Genomic DNA, 14757 nt, shown 5'->3' on the forward strand with positions numbered 1-14757 from the left:
CCCCTTGGTAACCGTAAGTTTGTTTTCTGCATCTGTGACTCTGTTTGTGCTTTGCAAATAAGTTTTGTGTGGACACAGTCTGAAAACCCATGGGATGGTTACTGACTTCTGCTAGGCATTGGGACTTTGAAAATCTGAATCATCCCCTGTTTGGGTGCAGTGGGAGAAGCAGCCAGAAATCTTCAAGAATCACTCGTTAGTAGAAGAATTCACAGCTCTGCATGGTTCCCAAAATATAGCCTTGAGTAAAACAACAAACTGGCTCATTAGCACCTACTTTTAAACCCTTGCAGTTAAGCGGCATCACTGCCTTGCAGTGAGGATGATACAAATCACCTGTGGATTTCTGTGTAGCCCGGACGCTCCAATGTCACAAGTCATGCCAATTAAACAGCTGACCGGACTTCCTGCCGGGAGGAATCTTTTGCATCTTTGTGGCCAGCTAATGAAGGATCATTTGAGCAACTATTTTTTTCCTTTTCCTCTTTTTTTTTTTCTATAAGAAAAGAATTTGAAATTAAAGAACCCCCTTGTAGAAGCTGTGCAGTTTTTATTAATATGTGTATAATTTACTAGCATTCACAAACCTGGTGAGTAACTCACACATATCCTCTTGACTGGAGATTGAAGAACAAGATCTGACCTCCTAGGAAACTTCTCATTAGAATCAACTGACACAGCATCTTCTCTTCCTATTTATTTCGCCTGCACTTAGGCCCTTGTGGCTGTTCAGAAAGCTAGTTGCCAATATGGTACTGTACCAGCTGCCTCTTGGTATATCTTAAAGCAAGATGTGAAAATGGAACCCAGGATGAAGTGTCTGTTGGCTCCATCAATTTGAGTACAATTAGTCTGGAGTCGGTAGAAGCCACAACTCAAGAATAGACTAGCAGGGGCTTCCCTGGTGGCGCAGTGGTTGAGAGTCCACCTGCCGATGCAGGGGACACGGGTTCGTGACCCGGTCCGGGAGGATCCCACGTGCCGCGGAGCGGCTGGGCCCGTGAGCCATGGCCGCTGAGCCTGCGCGTCCGGAGCCTGTGCTCCGCAACGGGAGAGGCCATAGCAGTGAGAGGCCCGCGTACCGCAAAAAAAAAAAAAGAATAGACTAGCATATGTATTTGTGAAGACACCAGTTCCTCCCTTGGGGAGCAGGGTGTACTTCTTGTCCTCCCCTTCCTTCTGTAATAGCCTACAGTTTAGGGTGTAAGTGAGTGGAAAAATCATACTGATGCCATATGAATTAGATCCATTAATACCGTGGGTTTTTCCGGAGAGGCTGCTCTTTCAGTACATTGGAAGGAAGGGTGTTATTTCTCTCACACCTTAGTATAGAAAGGGTAGACCCGGGAGAGCTATAAAAATCACCATTATATAAAGTGTCTGACAAGTCAAGTAGGATACAGGTCAGAAATGATGTGTGACTCCTTTGTTCTGGAATTACCCGAGACTGACTTAAGTTATAACTTGGTCGCTGCTATCTTTCTTTGCAAGGCTGGGTCTAGGACATTGTGAAGGTATAAAGTGTCCCCTTTTCCCACCTATGTTGTGTCCCTCTTCACCCCCCATCTAGGGACTATTTGCCGCCAAGCGCTACTTCACACACACACACACACACACACACACACACACACATACACACACACACACACACACACACACACACACCGGGCAAAGTTTGCTCTCAGGAAAGGTTATGACATTAATCTGAGTATGCGTCAGTGTTTTCTTCTCTCAGAAGCACGGTAGGAGTAGGTGAGAGAGCCGTGGCCTTTGGGGACCAAGCATGGCCTCTCGGTACATCTGAAATGGCACAAGCTGAAATGCAGTATCCTCCGCCCCTCTGTACTGGGAGGAGAGACTTGCCCCCGATCTGCCAGCCTTGCCTGGAGAGTCAGCTGTGACATTGGCCTCAAGACCTCACCTAATAACTGTACTGGAAAGGGGAGAAGAGAATTCCTAGTATTGGGGAATAAATAGGGTTTAGGAAGGAAGGCACTTTGTTGACAAATATACGTCAGATCCCTACTGAAGCAATTCATAGAATGAGTACATCTCCTGCTTTTAGAGACTTTTAAATTATGCTTTCAGACTGGGAATTTTTTGTCATTTATCCATTTGTTACTTGCCAGCAGCTCTGTATACAAACTAGTGTTGTAATTTATATGCTTCAATATTGATTGAGTTATTCGTTTCTTATAAGCATGTATTTTTACAGCCAAAAAGATTTATCAGATATACACATATATGTATATAACCCTGCCCTTCGGTTTTAGATCACTTTTGACTAAACTTTTCTTTATACCATCATTTAGCTTTTAAAATGGTGAAAAAGAAGATTGAAACTTGGCATATATATATCTCTCTCTACCTATCTCTCTATCTGTAGTGGGCCTTTCTGAATAAAGAAATTTTCATTGAAGACCCCTGGAAGATACAAGATAAAAATCAAACTTTGAACAGGGTAATGTACCTTCTGCCTTCTTCATGTCCATTAAAAGAACACTTTTTCAACATTGACTTTCTGGTTGTTTTACCTTTGCAGTGGTTACTTGTGTGTGGTTGAGTGTATAGGCACCAGGATTGTCGGAGCTGTTTCGAGTATAGCGACCCATGCCCTTACACTCTCCAGGTTACCGCCAGTTACAACAGATCTCAATATGGCCCCTTTCCCGTGAGTGTGTGACACACAGCGATGGCTGCAGTTGGGCCGCTGTTATTAGAACTCTGTGGACACGGCAGAACAGAGGAATAGCTCATAAACACGTGTCATGCTTAGAAAGAACTTGGAGCGGACTGAGTTTCATCGGGAGACCATTCTCTCAGTTACTCTTTGTTTTGCTGAACAGAGGGTGTTCAAAGTGGTCCTGATGTGAGCGGGGGCTTGACTGTTCTCTAAAGAACCAATCTTCCATTGTTAGTGACGGTCTAGCAACTTAGTTGCCATGTCTAGTGGGAGACCACTCATTGGACTCTAGCACTCACAAATGGAAGAATCGCCTCCATAATATACAGTGACAGATGCTCCCACGAATGTTGCCATTCTGCTTCCCTATAAATTTCAGTATATAGGCACACAGATAATTATTTGTTCATATTTGACTAAAACCAGTGCTAATTTTGTGTGCATATAAATTTGGAGGCAGCTTGACATCACTTGGAATAATAATAATAGGGAGAAGAGCCCTGTTATTTATTGAGTGGATACTATGTGCCAGATGCTTTATACAAATGATCGCATTTAATTTGCATAACTACGTGAGTTACATGGCGTTTTCTCTCTTTTGAAGTTTGGGAACCAAGACTGAGAAGCAGTGATGTATGATTTACTTGTTTACCTCCAGTGTCCATTCTCCTTCATGTCTGCTGTGCTGTGATCCTAGGAAATTAAAGTGGGGAAGAGTGCAAATGTCTTATTTGAGGCTCCCAAATAAATATCCCACGAGGTGGACACAAAGCTTCCATGTTTTAGTGGCTTGCTTTGGATTATACGGTTACTATTTGAATGGCTGCTGCTGCAATCCAGGTCTTGTCACTCTTCCTTCAGTACTGACCTCCAGGACTTCTCTGACGGTCTGGTGGTTAAGACTGTGCTTCCACTGCAGGGGGCACGGGTTCGATCCCTGGTCGGGGATGTAAGATCCCGCATGCTGTGACACGGCCAAAAAAAAAAAAAAACTGACCTCCATCAAGTGGAAATGAATGACACTTTTGCTTCTGAGAAGCAGCCGCAGTGTGACTTAGCCAGTGGTTTGGTGGTTTGGTCACTTTTATGGCAGGAGGTAATTCCACCTGCATGGAGACCTGTGCTTATAGTTCAGTTGGTGATGCAAGAACATATAACGTGGTTGTACTGAGCAGGGCACCACCTCAGATTGTACTGATACACACACACACACACACACACACACTCACACACGAACCACTGTCACTGCTCGTGTGTCTAAGTACATTCACAGGAGCCGGGCTGGTCATGTCGTGCCCTACAGATGCCATTATCACAGCAGCCCCCTGACCTTCCCTCTTTAACATTTCTTCTCTCTGAAATGTCCTCTCTCCCCGTCTTGTCACTGCTCCTACTCTAGATGACAGAGATCATCTCTTACACATACGAGCAGAGGTCTTCATTCAGGTTAGAAACCATATGACTTATTTCTTTCCTTCTGTTGATTAGTAGACCCATGGGCATAGAAATTGACTCAAATTGTCAATGATTGGGTACAATACCTAGGAAGGTGACAAATACTTGAGCTAACACCACTTTAGGCAAGTAGCGGTTGATCTCCAGATTAGTAATTATGACTAATTTTTAATAGGTGCCCTATTTTGAAGATACAGCCATTGGAAAATATCTCCTGAAGGATGGAAAACTAGGTAGCATCTTTTCTACAGAAGTATGAAGGGTGACTGCTGTTGGCTTTAATTGAAACTAAAGAGCTCGAGCTGGAGTCAGTTAGGATGTAAGATAGCAGCGAGGGGTTTATAAACTGAAAGAAGTTAATAAAGAGGATAGTAGTTCTGGGTGAGCTTGAGTGATTTCCTTTGGTTGAGCTTTTGTATGGATAACGTGGCAAGTGAGACAGTGGATGGCAAAGCACACACTTTGAAAATGCAAAAGTCTATAGGAATGTAAGAGATAATTACTACGGCACCTATATAATTAGGTAATTAATACAGTACCAGTGTCATATATGTAATTTTTAATTTTTTATTTACCCCATTAAAAAATAAAAAGGAACAAGAGGAAGTAATTTTAATGATATATTTTATTTGACAGGATATATCCAAAATATTATTGTCACTTCAACATGCAATCAATCTTTTACAATCTCTTTAGTACTAAGTTTGGGGACTCCGGTGTGTCTTTCACATGTACAGCACATTTCAGTTTGGATTAACATGTTTCAAAGGCTCAGTAACTCATGTGTCTACCACATTGGACCTGTCATACCTAGGGTATCTGTCTAGGAATGAGATACAAACCCCGGGATTCTTGTGTGAGCTGCAAAATCATCTATAAAGCTTTTACAAAATAAGCTTTCCTAGACCCCATTTGTAGAGGCTTTGACTTGGTAAGCCTGGGGTGAGGTCTCAGCATCTGTTTACGAAGTTCTGTGCGTGGTTTTGGCAGTGACTTTCAGGTTCAGCTTCGCACATGAGCCTCCTGAGGGGGGCTTAGTCCTCACGCCTCTCCCCCACTCTAACTGCTCTTTTTTTTTTAACTCAGCAGATAACAAATTTGTTTTTATATTAAGCAAGGGATTGACGTATTAGCTGCTGTAACTTAAAGAGTGAATTTTCTAGGAGTGCTAACTTTTTCTCTCCGTTTAACCCGTGGTTGTGGGATAGTGGTTAGTAGGGCTATTTTTGGGGGGGTGGGCTGCACCCTGAGGCATGTGGAATCTTAGTTCCCCGACCAGGGATCGAACCCGCGCCCCCTGCAATGGAAGTGCGGAGTCTTAACCACTGGACTGCCAGGGAAGTCCCAAGGGGCTATTTGTTTAGAGTGTGGGTGGTCAAGTACAGAGTTGAAACTGCCCCTCTTCTAGCAGAGGTGAGTGCCGGGGAAGTTGTCTTCACTCTGTCTTCTGCCCCCTTGGGTGCCCATTACTTGTTTAACTCTGTGTCACAACAGTCAGTAAAAAGGCAGAAATCTGGGAAGGTTCTGTTTCAGCCCCTGGCTAAATGCATTATTCTTTTAGCTACGCTTTTAAGCTTCTTGGTGCTTCTGTTTATCCAGCCACAAAATGTGGTAAATGCTGATGTATATACACTCGAAGACCCCCAGGTTAAAACACTGCTGTGCTCTGTATACCATGTCACCTCAGGATTATGGTAAGCTACCCAGCATGCCCGTGAGTTAAGTAAGTGTTTATAGAAATTTGAACAAGGCTGTGCTTGAGAAGGTCAGATTGACTTGCTCAAGGACAGTGCGTTTCTCTAGGCTCTGATTCTTCTGCCTCAGAACCAGTTGAATTCCTCCTGTTGACTACTTTTCTTGTCATCGGCTTCCTTTTCTTCTACCCCTTCCCCTGCTCCCCACTTCAGAGAGATTAGATGGGCAGGCTGTGTGCTAGTGAAGATTTGCTTTCTGGTGACATTACCATGACCTGTTTTCTAACCCTCTCAGGGTTGGAAGAGACCTCAAACCCATTTAGTTAACCTCTAATATGATTTTTGCACATCCTTTTGAATATCCTGACATTTAATCCTCTAGTTTATTTTTTAGCAACACCAGTGATAGGAATTTCACCACCTCCTAAGCCAGTCCATTTCATGTCTAAATGGCTCATTTCCCCCTTTAATTTAACTGAAATGTTTATTTTTGTAACTTCTACCCTTTGAAGCATCTAAACATGACAACCCTTCAGGTATTTGAAAATAAGGATTTTGGCCATGACACTCCCACCTCCATCAATATATTCCACCTGCTTTTTCTTTTTAGATTGAGTGATTCTGAGTTCTTTCAATTTCTTTCATGTTCCTCAGAAAACATGGTTCTAAGTTTCTTTACTTTCCTCTGAATGGACTTCAAGGACTGTATATTAAACGTGATACTTTAATTAGCATGGCCCCTGTGCAAGTATGACACGCAAATTCGTGGAGCGTTCCATATTTTTAAAACATAAACAAGACGAAAAGACAACCCTCTGAATGGGAGAAAATATTTGTAAATGAAGCAACTGACAAAGGATAAATCTCCAAAATTTACAAGCAGCTCATGCAGCTCAATATCATAAAAACAAACAACCCAATCCAAAAATGGGCAGAAGACCTAAATAGACATTTCTCCAAAGAAGATATACAGATTGCCAACAGACACATGAAAGGATGCTCAACATCACTAATCATTAGAGAAATGCAAATCAAAACTGCAATGAGGTATCACCTCACACCAGTCAGAATGGCCATCATTAAAAATCTACAAACAATAAATGCTGGAGAGGGTGTGGAGAAAAGGGAACCCTCCTGCACTGTTGGTGGGAATGTAAATTGATACAGCCACTATGGAGAACAGTATGGAGGTTCCTTAAAAAACTAAAAATAGAACTACCATATGACCCAGCAATCCCACTACTGGGCATATACCCTGAGAAAACCATAATTCAAAAAGAGTCATGTACCACAATGTTCACTGCAGCTCTATTTACAATAGTCAGGACATGGAAGCAACCTAAGTGTCCACTGACAGATGAAAAGATAAAGAAGATGTGGCACATATATACAATGGAATATTACTCAGCCATAAAAAGAAATGAAATTGTTATTTGTAGTGAGGTGGATGGACCCAGAGACTGTAAAACAGAGTGAAGTAAGTCAGAAAAACAAATACTGTATGCTAACACATATATATAGAATCTAAAAAAAAATGGTTCTGAAGAACCTAGGGGCAGGATAGGAATAAAGACTCAGACGTAGAGAATGGACTTGAGGACACTGGGAGGGGGAAGGGTTAAAAAAAAATGTGATACTTTAAATATACTCTGACCAGCACAGATTCACAAAATATGGATGAAATAAGGAAAATAAAGGAGCAACGGAAACCTCTGTGAAGGTTTTCTTTTCTCCTCTGAGTGATCGTAGAATTCACAATGTAGAAAATAATCGTGCAGAAAACTTCTTGCATTACTTTTGTGAAACCAAGTAGGAGAACAGTGGGATCTTTCCTTTGCTAAATATTGCTTTCTGGTATTACACTAGCAGACTTGTTTTCAGGTTAACTTAATATAATAAGTAAACGATCCTCTGAAGGTCTTCTATAAGCATCCACATGCTTGTATTCTTACCTTGAAGGCATCTATCTCTTTCTTGTACAGGGAGCAGACTTAAAACTATTAAAAAGTGGTATTTTTAACTTCTGAGTCTTGTTGCCCCTGCATGCCCCTTTTTAGTGTTTGAAATTAAACAGCAGGGAGATTTCGGCTGAATGGTCCAGAACCATTATAGTGAGCTAGACCTCTGAGATGCATTCTGCTGTGCAGAGCCAACAGACTACTTAATCCACATCATTGCCTGGCCTCTAGGGTGCGCACCCAATGGAAGGCATTTATTTACCAAATTAAAAGCACAGCAAGTAAAAGCCAAGGTATTATGCAAGCCCATTTATCGACTCTTACTCTGCTACTGTTTACTAAATTTCTCAGTGATGGAACACGATGGACGAGTTGATTCTTACAGTCACGTGGCTCCACTAAAGATGAAATACATCTTCCCTGCTTTATTCCTCTTGCATTGACAAAGCAGCTTATGGTAGAAATTGGCGGTTATCCAGCTCCAGCTGGAGAGAGTATGTAGATTTCAAGGTTTGTTTTTGTTCTTGTTTTTTCATTTTTGAATTATTCTGTCAAGTCCGCTAGATGCAACTACATATAAAGAGATGCTGGCATGCTTGGGATTCAGTGCCCGGTTCTCTCGTCTGCTTACCTAAGTCCCTTCTTTCTCTTCTAGTGGATGTTCGTATATACATAGGTGAGTACACACATACATGTACATGCATGGGTGAACATGGATCTCTAAAAACCCACCTGTGGCTACCTCGGGTAGCATCCACCCAGCCAGTAAACAGAATGAGAAGTCCAGGGATTTTTCAGACTACCTCTGTATTGTGTGTTAAATTCTACTTGCTGAAATGCTTTTATCATCAAAGAACCTCTCATCTTTTTTAGCAGGATGGATGACAAACAGAGCTGGATATCTTTGTCTACCATCAACCCTGAGAGACAAAGGGATTTATGCTGCTCTTTTTTAAAAAAAAAATTATTTTATTCAAGTATAGTTGATTTACAATGTTGTGTTAACTTCTGCTGTACAGCACAGTGATTCAGTTCATTATGGTTTCTCACAGGATAGTGAATATAGTTCCCTGTGCTGTACAGTAGGACCTTGTTGTTTATCTATTCTCTGTATAATAGTTTGCACCTGCTAATCCCAAACCCCCACTCCATCCCTCCCCCACCCCCCTCCCCCTTGGCATATGCTGCTCTTTGAAGAGTGGGATATTAGATATAATAGTGATGAAATGTGGGTAGACGGGGGAGAAACTGTTTATGTCATTATTTCATTTAGGATCTTCCTGCACTATGCTTTCCTAACCCCTGCCCTTTCTTGTATACTGACCAGGCTGGATTAATTTATTCTTGCTTCTCTTTGACAATTTTGCCCTCACTGATAATCTCTAGTATGAAGTCAAATTGATCAAACCAGTGTTTTCTCTGGAATGCTCATTCAGAAGTGACAGACTTCTGGGATACATTTGCCCTTTCCTGCTAATAAAATTGCAAGGCACTCTATGCTAGGGCAACTTAAAACCTATGCATCTAAAACTCATGGGTACCCTGGGTCTGGTGAGTGTATCATGGAATTGTAGTTTACAAACACTTGCAACAGCCAACTTGTTTTTCAAACTAAATCTTTTCTGGAAGCTCAATACTGGATATAGATAAATGAAGTGTGGTTCTCAGGTGGAACTGAGGATGGGTAGTTCAGAATCCCATGGCATGATATGCTGAGAAACTTGCTTATATGGTTTCCTCCTCATTCGCTGACACTAGACTGAGGGACCCAAAGGTATGTCACATCATATTTTTAATCCTACTTCTTGCAGAATAATGGATGGTGCTTCTTCCTGGCACGTTTGCGCCCCACTTAGGACACATTTTCTGTTGTTCAATATAAGGAAAACGCGCTGGTGTTCAGAAACTATGACATACACACACATATAGACCACACACACACACACACACACAGAGTAAATTTTTGTTGGATATCCATGTATCTCATTGGATGCCTGAGGTCAGTTAACAATTTACTGTTGAAACCTTGATCATCAAGGACTCAGCTTTCAGTTTTCTAACATCGCTTAACTTGGGCAACACAAAACAAAACAAAAATCTGGAGTAGTGAGGAAGTAGCTCACTCATGAAAAACAACAACTGCAGAAACCAACCCTCACTGGGAAGATAGTGGCTACTCTCCTGACCATTTTAACTTTTTGTTAAAGGCTTTAGTGCCTTCAAATAAGCAGTAAATAATCACTGGAAAAGTAGGCAGTTTACAAAGGAATCTAATATGGTAATTGATTAGTCACTGAGAGAATGGGAGATGTTGCTAAACTAGTACATCCATCTCTTTGCCCCAGTTTGCTAGTTAAATGGAAAATATGGCAGCAATGAAAGTGAAATCTGTTGGCTATTTTATGCTTCATTTACCTTGTATAAAACACACATCATAGATGATTGTCAGCACGAATATGGACTGTGTTTTTCAAAAGCTACGTATCCCCCTTTCTTCTTTGGTGATGCAGAGTAGGGTGTAGTGGGGGTTAGTGGCATTAAGAGGTCAAAAAGAGTTGTACCAGAGATTTTTAACTGTAGATTTTTCATAATAAATAAACTGAGGTTATAAATTGAGCAATTAATTAGATTTTTCTCCATGTAACCTGTTCTTCCTATATAAATACTTTAGTGGATAAAGTATTACTAACTTAGTGTTTTGCCTCTGTAGTGATGACCAAGGTGAATTTATTCAAGCCCAATTGTTATTTACAATGTCAATGTCAAAATTTTTAGATACTTTTGCCACAGTATCTCTAATGTATTGAATTTTAACCTTTCCTGAATTTATTTTACTGTGACATTGTGATTTTTTATTATTTAACCTTTCAGGTTGAAAATATTCCTTGGAGAAGTGAGTTTCATAAGCTTATTCTACACGTTATAAAATAAAAATTTCCCCCCATTTTGTCAATGTTATCACAGTATAATTTACGTACAATAAACTATATCTATTTAAAGAGTACTCTTTGATGAGTTTTGATACCACCACAATCAAGTAAAGAACATTTCCATCACCTCCGAAAGTTTCTTGATATCACTTTTTGGTCTATTCCAATCCCAGCCCCAGCCTATGACAACTACTGATCTTATTTTTTGTCATTATAGAACCTAATATTTTGTTTGAATTTGCCTTAAAACTACCTTTTAAAATGTCAAGACCTAGTTTTTGTGCTGTTGGCAAACAATGGTAGAAAGAAAAATATAGTAAAAATTATATTGTTTGGCTTTTCATTTGGGAGGTATAAAGCCTCTGTAAATATAATGGATTATTTGTGAAGAAGTGCTTGAAGATAACACCCTAAAATCTCTATTATGTCATCATCTAGAAATAACACACAAACATTACAAATTTATACCAAAGGATTTTTTATGAATAAAGTACAAGACTCCTAAACATCAGATATTGAAAACAGGTTTGTACTATTTTGAGACTGTGGTACATAGTTAAGTTTCACTCTACATTTTTATAATGTTCGTTTGGTTTCCGAACTTAATGCAATGCAATATTTAATTTAAAAATCATTTATAAGTTGTGCTTTATCTCAAATAGTAATAGTCATAATAAATTATGCTTAAAATAAAGTGGCACGGACCACTTGTTAAATAGAAGAAAGTAATTTTCTGTGCAAGTTACGATTAACTTTAAATACATAGAGTATTAAAAGGAACTTTATGATAAAATATTTAAAAACATATTGATTGTAACTTAAACTGTCTTCCTTCTTATGTCACAGAGGAATGATTAAGAGCATAGGTTCTGGGGCTTCCCTGGTGGCGCAGTGGTTGACAGTCCGTCTGCCGATGCAGGGGATGCGGGTTCGTGCCCCGATCCGGGAAGATCCCACATGCCGCGGAGCGGCTGGGCCCGTGAGCCATGGCCGCTGAGCCTGCGCGTCCGGAGCCTGTGCTCCGTAACGGGAGAGGCCACAACAGTGAGAGGCCCGCGTACCGGAAAAAAAAAAAAAAAAAAAAAAAAGCATAGGTTCTGGAGTTAGGATATCTGGCTTGGAATCCTGGATCTGCGGTGTACCAGGTGTGTGATCTTGGGCAAGTCATTTAATTTCAATACCCTTATGTGTAAAATAGGGAAAGTAATGCCAACCTACATCATAGTGTTGTTGGGAGGAGTAAACAAGTTTAGCCATGTAAAATGTTTAAAATAGGATCAGACATACAGGAAGACGTCTATTATTATTATCCCTCCCCAAAACAGTTAATTCTCCCAGTTTTGAAAAAATAATATATTATTATGTCACAGTTCAACATTTCAGAAAAATTTGGGAAACACTCCAGTGGAAGATTTCTCATTTTCATTCTCTTATGAAATATTTCCTCTCTTTCTGACCCTATGGTACTGTCCCAGATGCTGAAAAGTCCCAGTCCCTTTTTGCTATACTACCCTTTATACTGAATACTTTAATTCTAACTAGAATCCCTTGGGTTACAGCATCCTGAGGTTGGTGCATAATTCTATGAAATTAATGTTGTCTGATTGGCAGTAGAAAAGCAAGGAAAAATTGTCTGATGATGGAAAGACGTGGGAAAATGGGTCACTTGTCAGTTAAATAACAAGCCATCTCTCATCTCACTTGCAGTGAAACCACATTTTGTGTATTTTTCATATTTACATGAGAGTAAAGGGTCCCAATTTTTTAATTTAATTTGCCAAATAGTTGGCTGTCCTGCCTAAGTACTTTTGATCTGCAATCACTTTCAAGGCCAAGGCAGCTTTGTCTAGTGCCAGGAACAATTAATTTCTCACGACTCTAATAAAGAATGTTTCACTTGGTTGCACACGTAAATAGTGAGTTTGTAGTCAAATAAACAAACACACAAACAGAAAGGATATTCACAAATTACTTGTGAGATTTCTGGAGGTCAGTGTCCATGTCTTATACATTATTATATCCTTGACAATCAATAGTGTTGGCACATACGAGGCACATAAACTCTTGAGTAATTGAATTGACTTACTTGATTTCCAAGGCTGTCTGAAAGCTGAAACTTATCTTCATTGACTGTCTTTTTCACATGAAGATTTGGATGATAAATTTCTACTGGTACGTCAAATTTCTCTAAAAATAGCAATAAGCAAATTGTAGGATGGATAATCTAATGTAGTGATGAGGGCTACAGATGAGATTGTTCCACTTGGTCAGTAATATTCACAGGTAGCTTGGAATCTCCTCTTTCATCTCAAAATGTATATATTCTTAGTCCATTTGTTAAGGATATAACATAGAGCCTTAAATTATATATATTTTCCATATGGATTTTCTAAAATTTCTTTCTTGGTTTATGATGTGAATGATATACAAGAAGAAAAACTCACCAATTAACTCCTAAAGAAGGAAATAGTCGTTTATACATGTTTAAATGTGTAAATTCTATCAATCCCTCTCAACAAAAATATAATCATAAAAGTTTACTCAACTCTGTTGTGAAAGACTAGTGTTAAAAAATAGTTGTGTAATGGGGCACATATGCTGAGTTTATTATTTCAAGTGTCCTAAAGGCAGTGGTGCCGGATTTAATATGAGGCTCCTCCAAAGATGCTAATTCCTATTAGGAGAATTTTGTATATTCTAATTTTGTTTCCCTCCAGATTTCTACTTATTGTACTAAAAACAAGATAATTCCAAAAAGAAAAATAATAGTTGTGTATTTTATTAGCATAGGATATGAACAGAAATTTAATTGGTTTATAAACCATCAGTATTCAGATGCCATAAAAATAAAATCCTAAAACTTTATATTGTAATATAAAATCATTCTTGCGTTCATGTTAATGAAGAGAACCATTTTCACTGACAATCACCCTATATTCTGATTTATATCAGTGAAACTTTATCAGTTAAATTTTATTTAACAGCTTATTTTTTCTGACTTCTAGTCTGTTTTGTTTGCAGTATATTCTATTATTCTCACTTTATTTAGAAGATAATTTACCTTTTAAACTAGCATTTTTTTTTCTTTTGCGGTACGCGGGCCTCTCACTGTTGTGGCCTCTCCCGTTGCGGAGCACAGGCTCCAGACGCGCAGGCTCAGTGGCCATGGCTCACGGGCCCAGCCGCTCCGCGGCATGTGGGATCTTCCCGTACCGGGGCACGAATCCGTGTCCCCTGCATCGGCAGGCGGACTCTCAACCACCGCGCCACCAGGGAAACCCTTAAACTAGCATTTTTTTTTTCCATTAAGGATTTAAAATACGTCTTTGGATAAAACACTAAAATCTACTACCTGACTTGAGAAAGGAAGAATTTTAACTTTTATTGCAAAGCCTAATAATGACTGTTATGAAATTTTAGGATTTCATAGTAAGTTAAATCTAAACAATGTCATACGGATTTTTGTATATTAGCTGACTCATAATACTGAAATATAGAAATGAATTTAATAACATTTTAGTGAAAATATAGCAAGTTCTAATAAGGATCAGTGGTTTAATTTTGATTTTAAAAGCCATCAATTGTTGCCTTAGAATTGTTCCAAAATGAAAATATCTTTACTGGGGGCAGGGGAATTGTGGAGAATTAAAGGGAACGGTTTTAAAATTATTTTAATTTTAAGTAATAGCTGTGTAACAATATCATCTCTTAACTTCGTAAATGAAGATATAGAACAGTTGCTTTTAGCTGTTTTAGATAATTTTGGTTTTTTTGAGAAGGAAGTGTTTCCCAGAAATAAAATTATCATTTTCCTTCCTCCTCTTCGATTCCCCCTGCCCCCCACCCCTTGCATAATTGTGATTCTCCTGCTGTAAATCTTGGGTGATTATCTAACTTAGAAGTGACTCATATACCATTTATTAGGAACCATGTATTTTTTAAAATTAATTTTTCTTGGAGTATAGTTGAGTTACAATGTTGTATTCGTTTCAGGCGTACAGCAAAGTGAATCAGTTATACATACACATGTATCCACT

At 39.4% G+C, this 14757-nt stretch overlaps 1 protein-coding gene and 1 pseudogene across 7 annotated transcripts in view; both read left to right on the plus strand.

The window, feature by feature from the left end:
* The window catches only part of UNC5D (unc-5 netrin receptor D), a 682528-nt gene that overhangs the window by 209210 nt on the left and 458561 nt on the right, over positions 1-14757 (plus strand). The window lies entirely within an intron of this gene.
* On the plus strand, positions 6523-6617 carry LOC115841190 (U6 spliceosomal RNA; annotated as a pseudogene).

Source organism: Globicephala melas, chromosome 21 (genome assembly GCF_963455315.2).
Source record: "Globicephala melas chromosome 21, mGloMel1.2, whole genome shotgun sequence".
NCBI lineage: Eukaryota > Metazoa > Chordata > Mammalia > Artiodactyla > Delphinidae > Globicephala > Globicephala melas.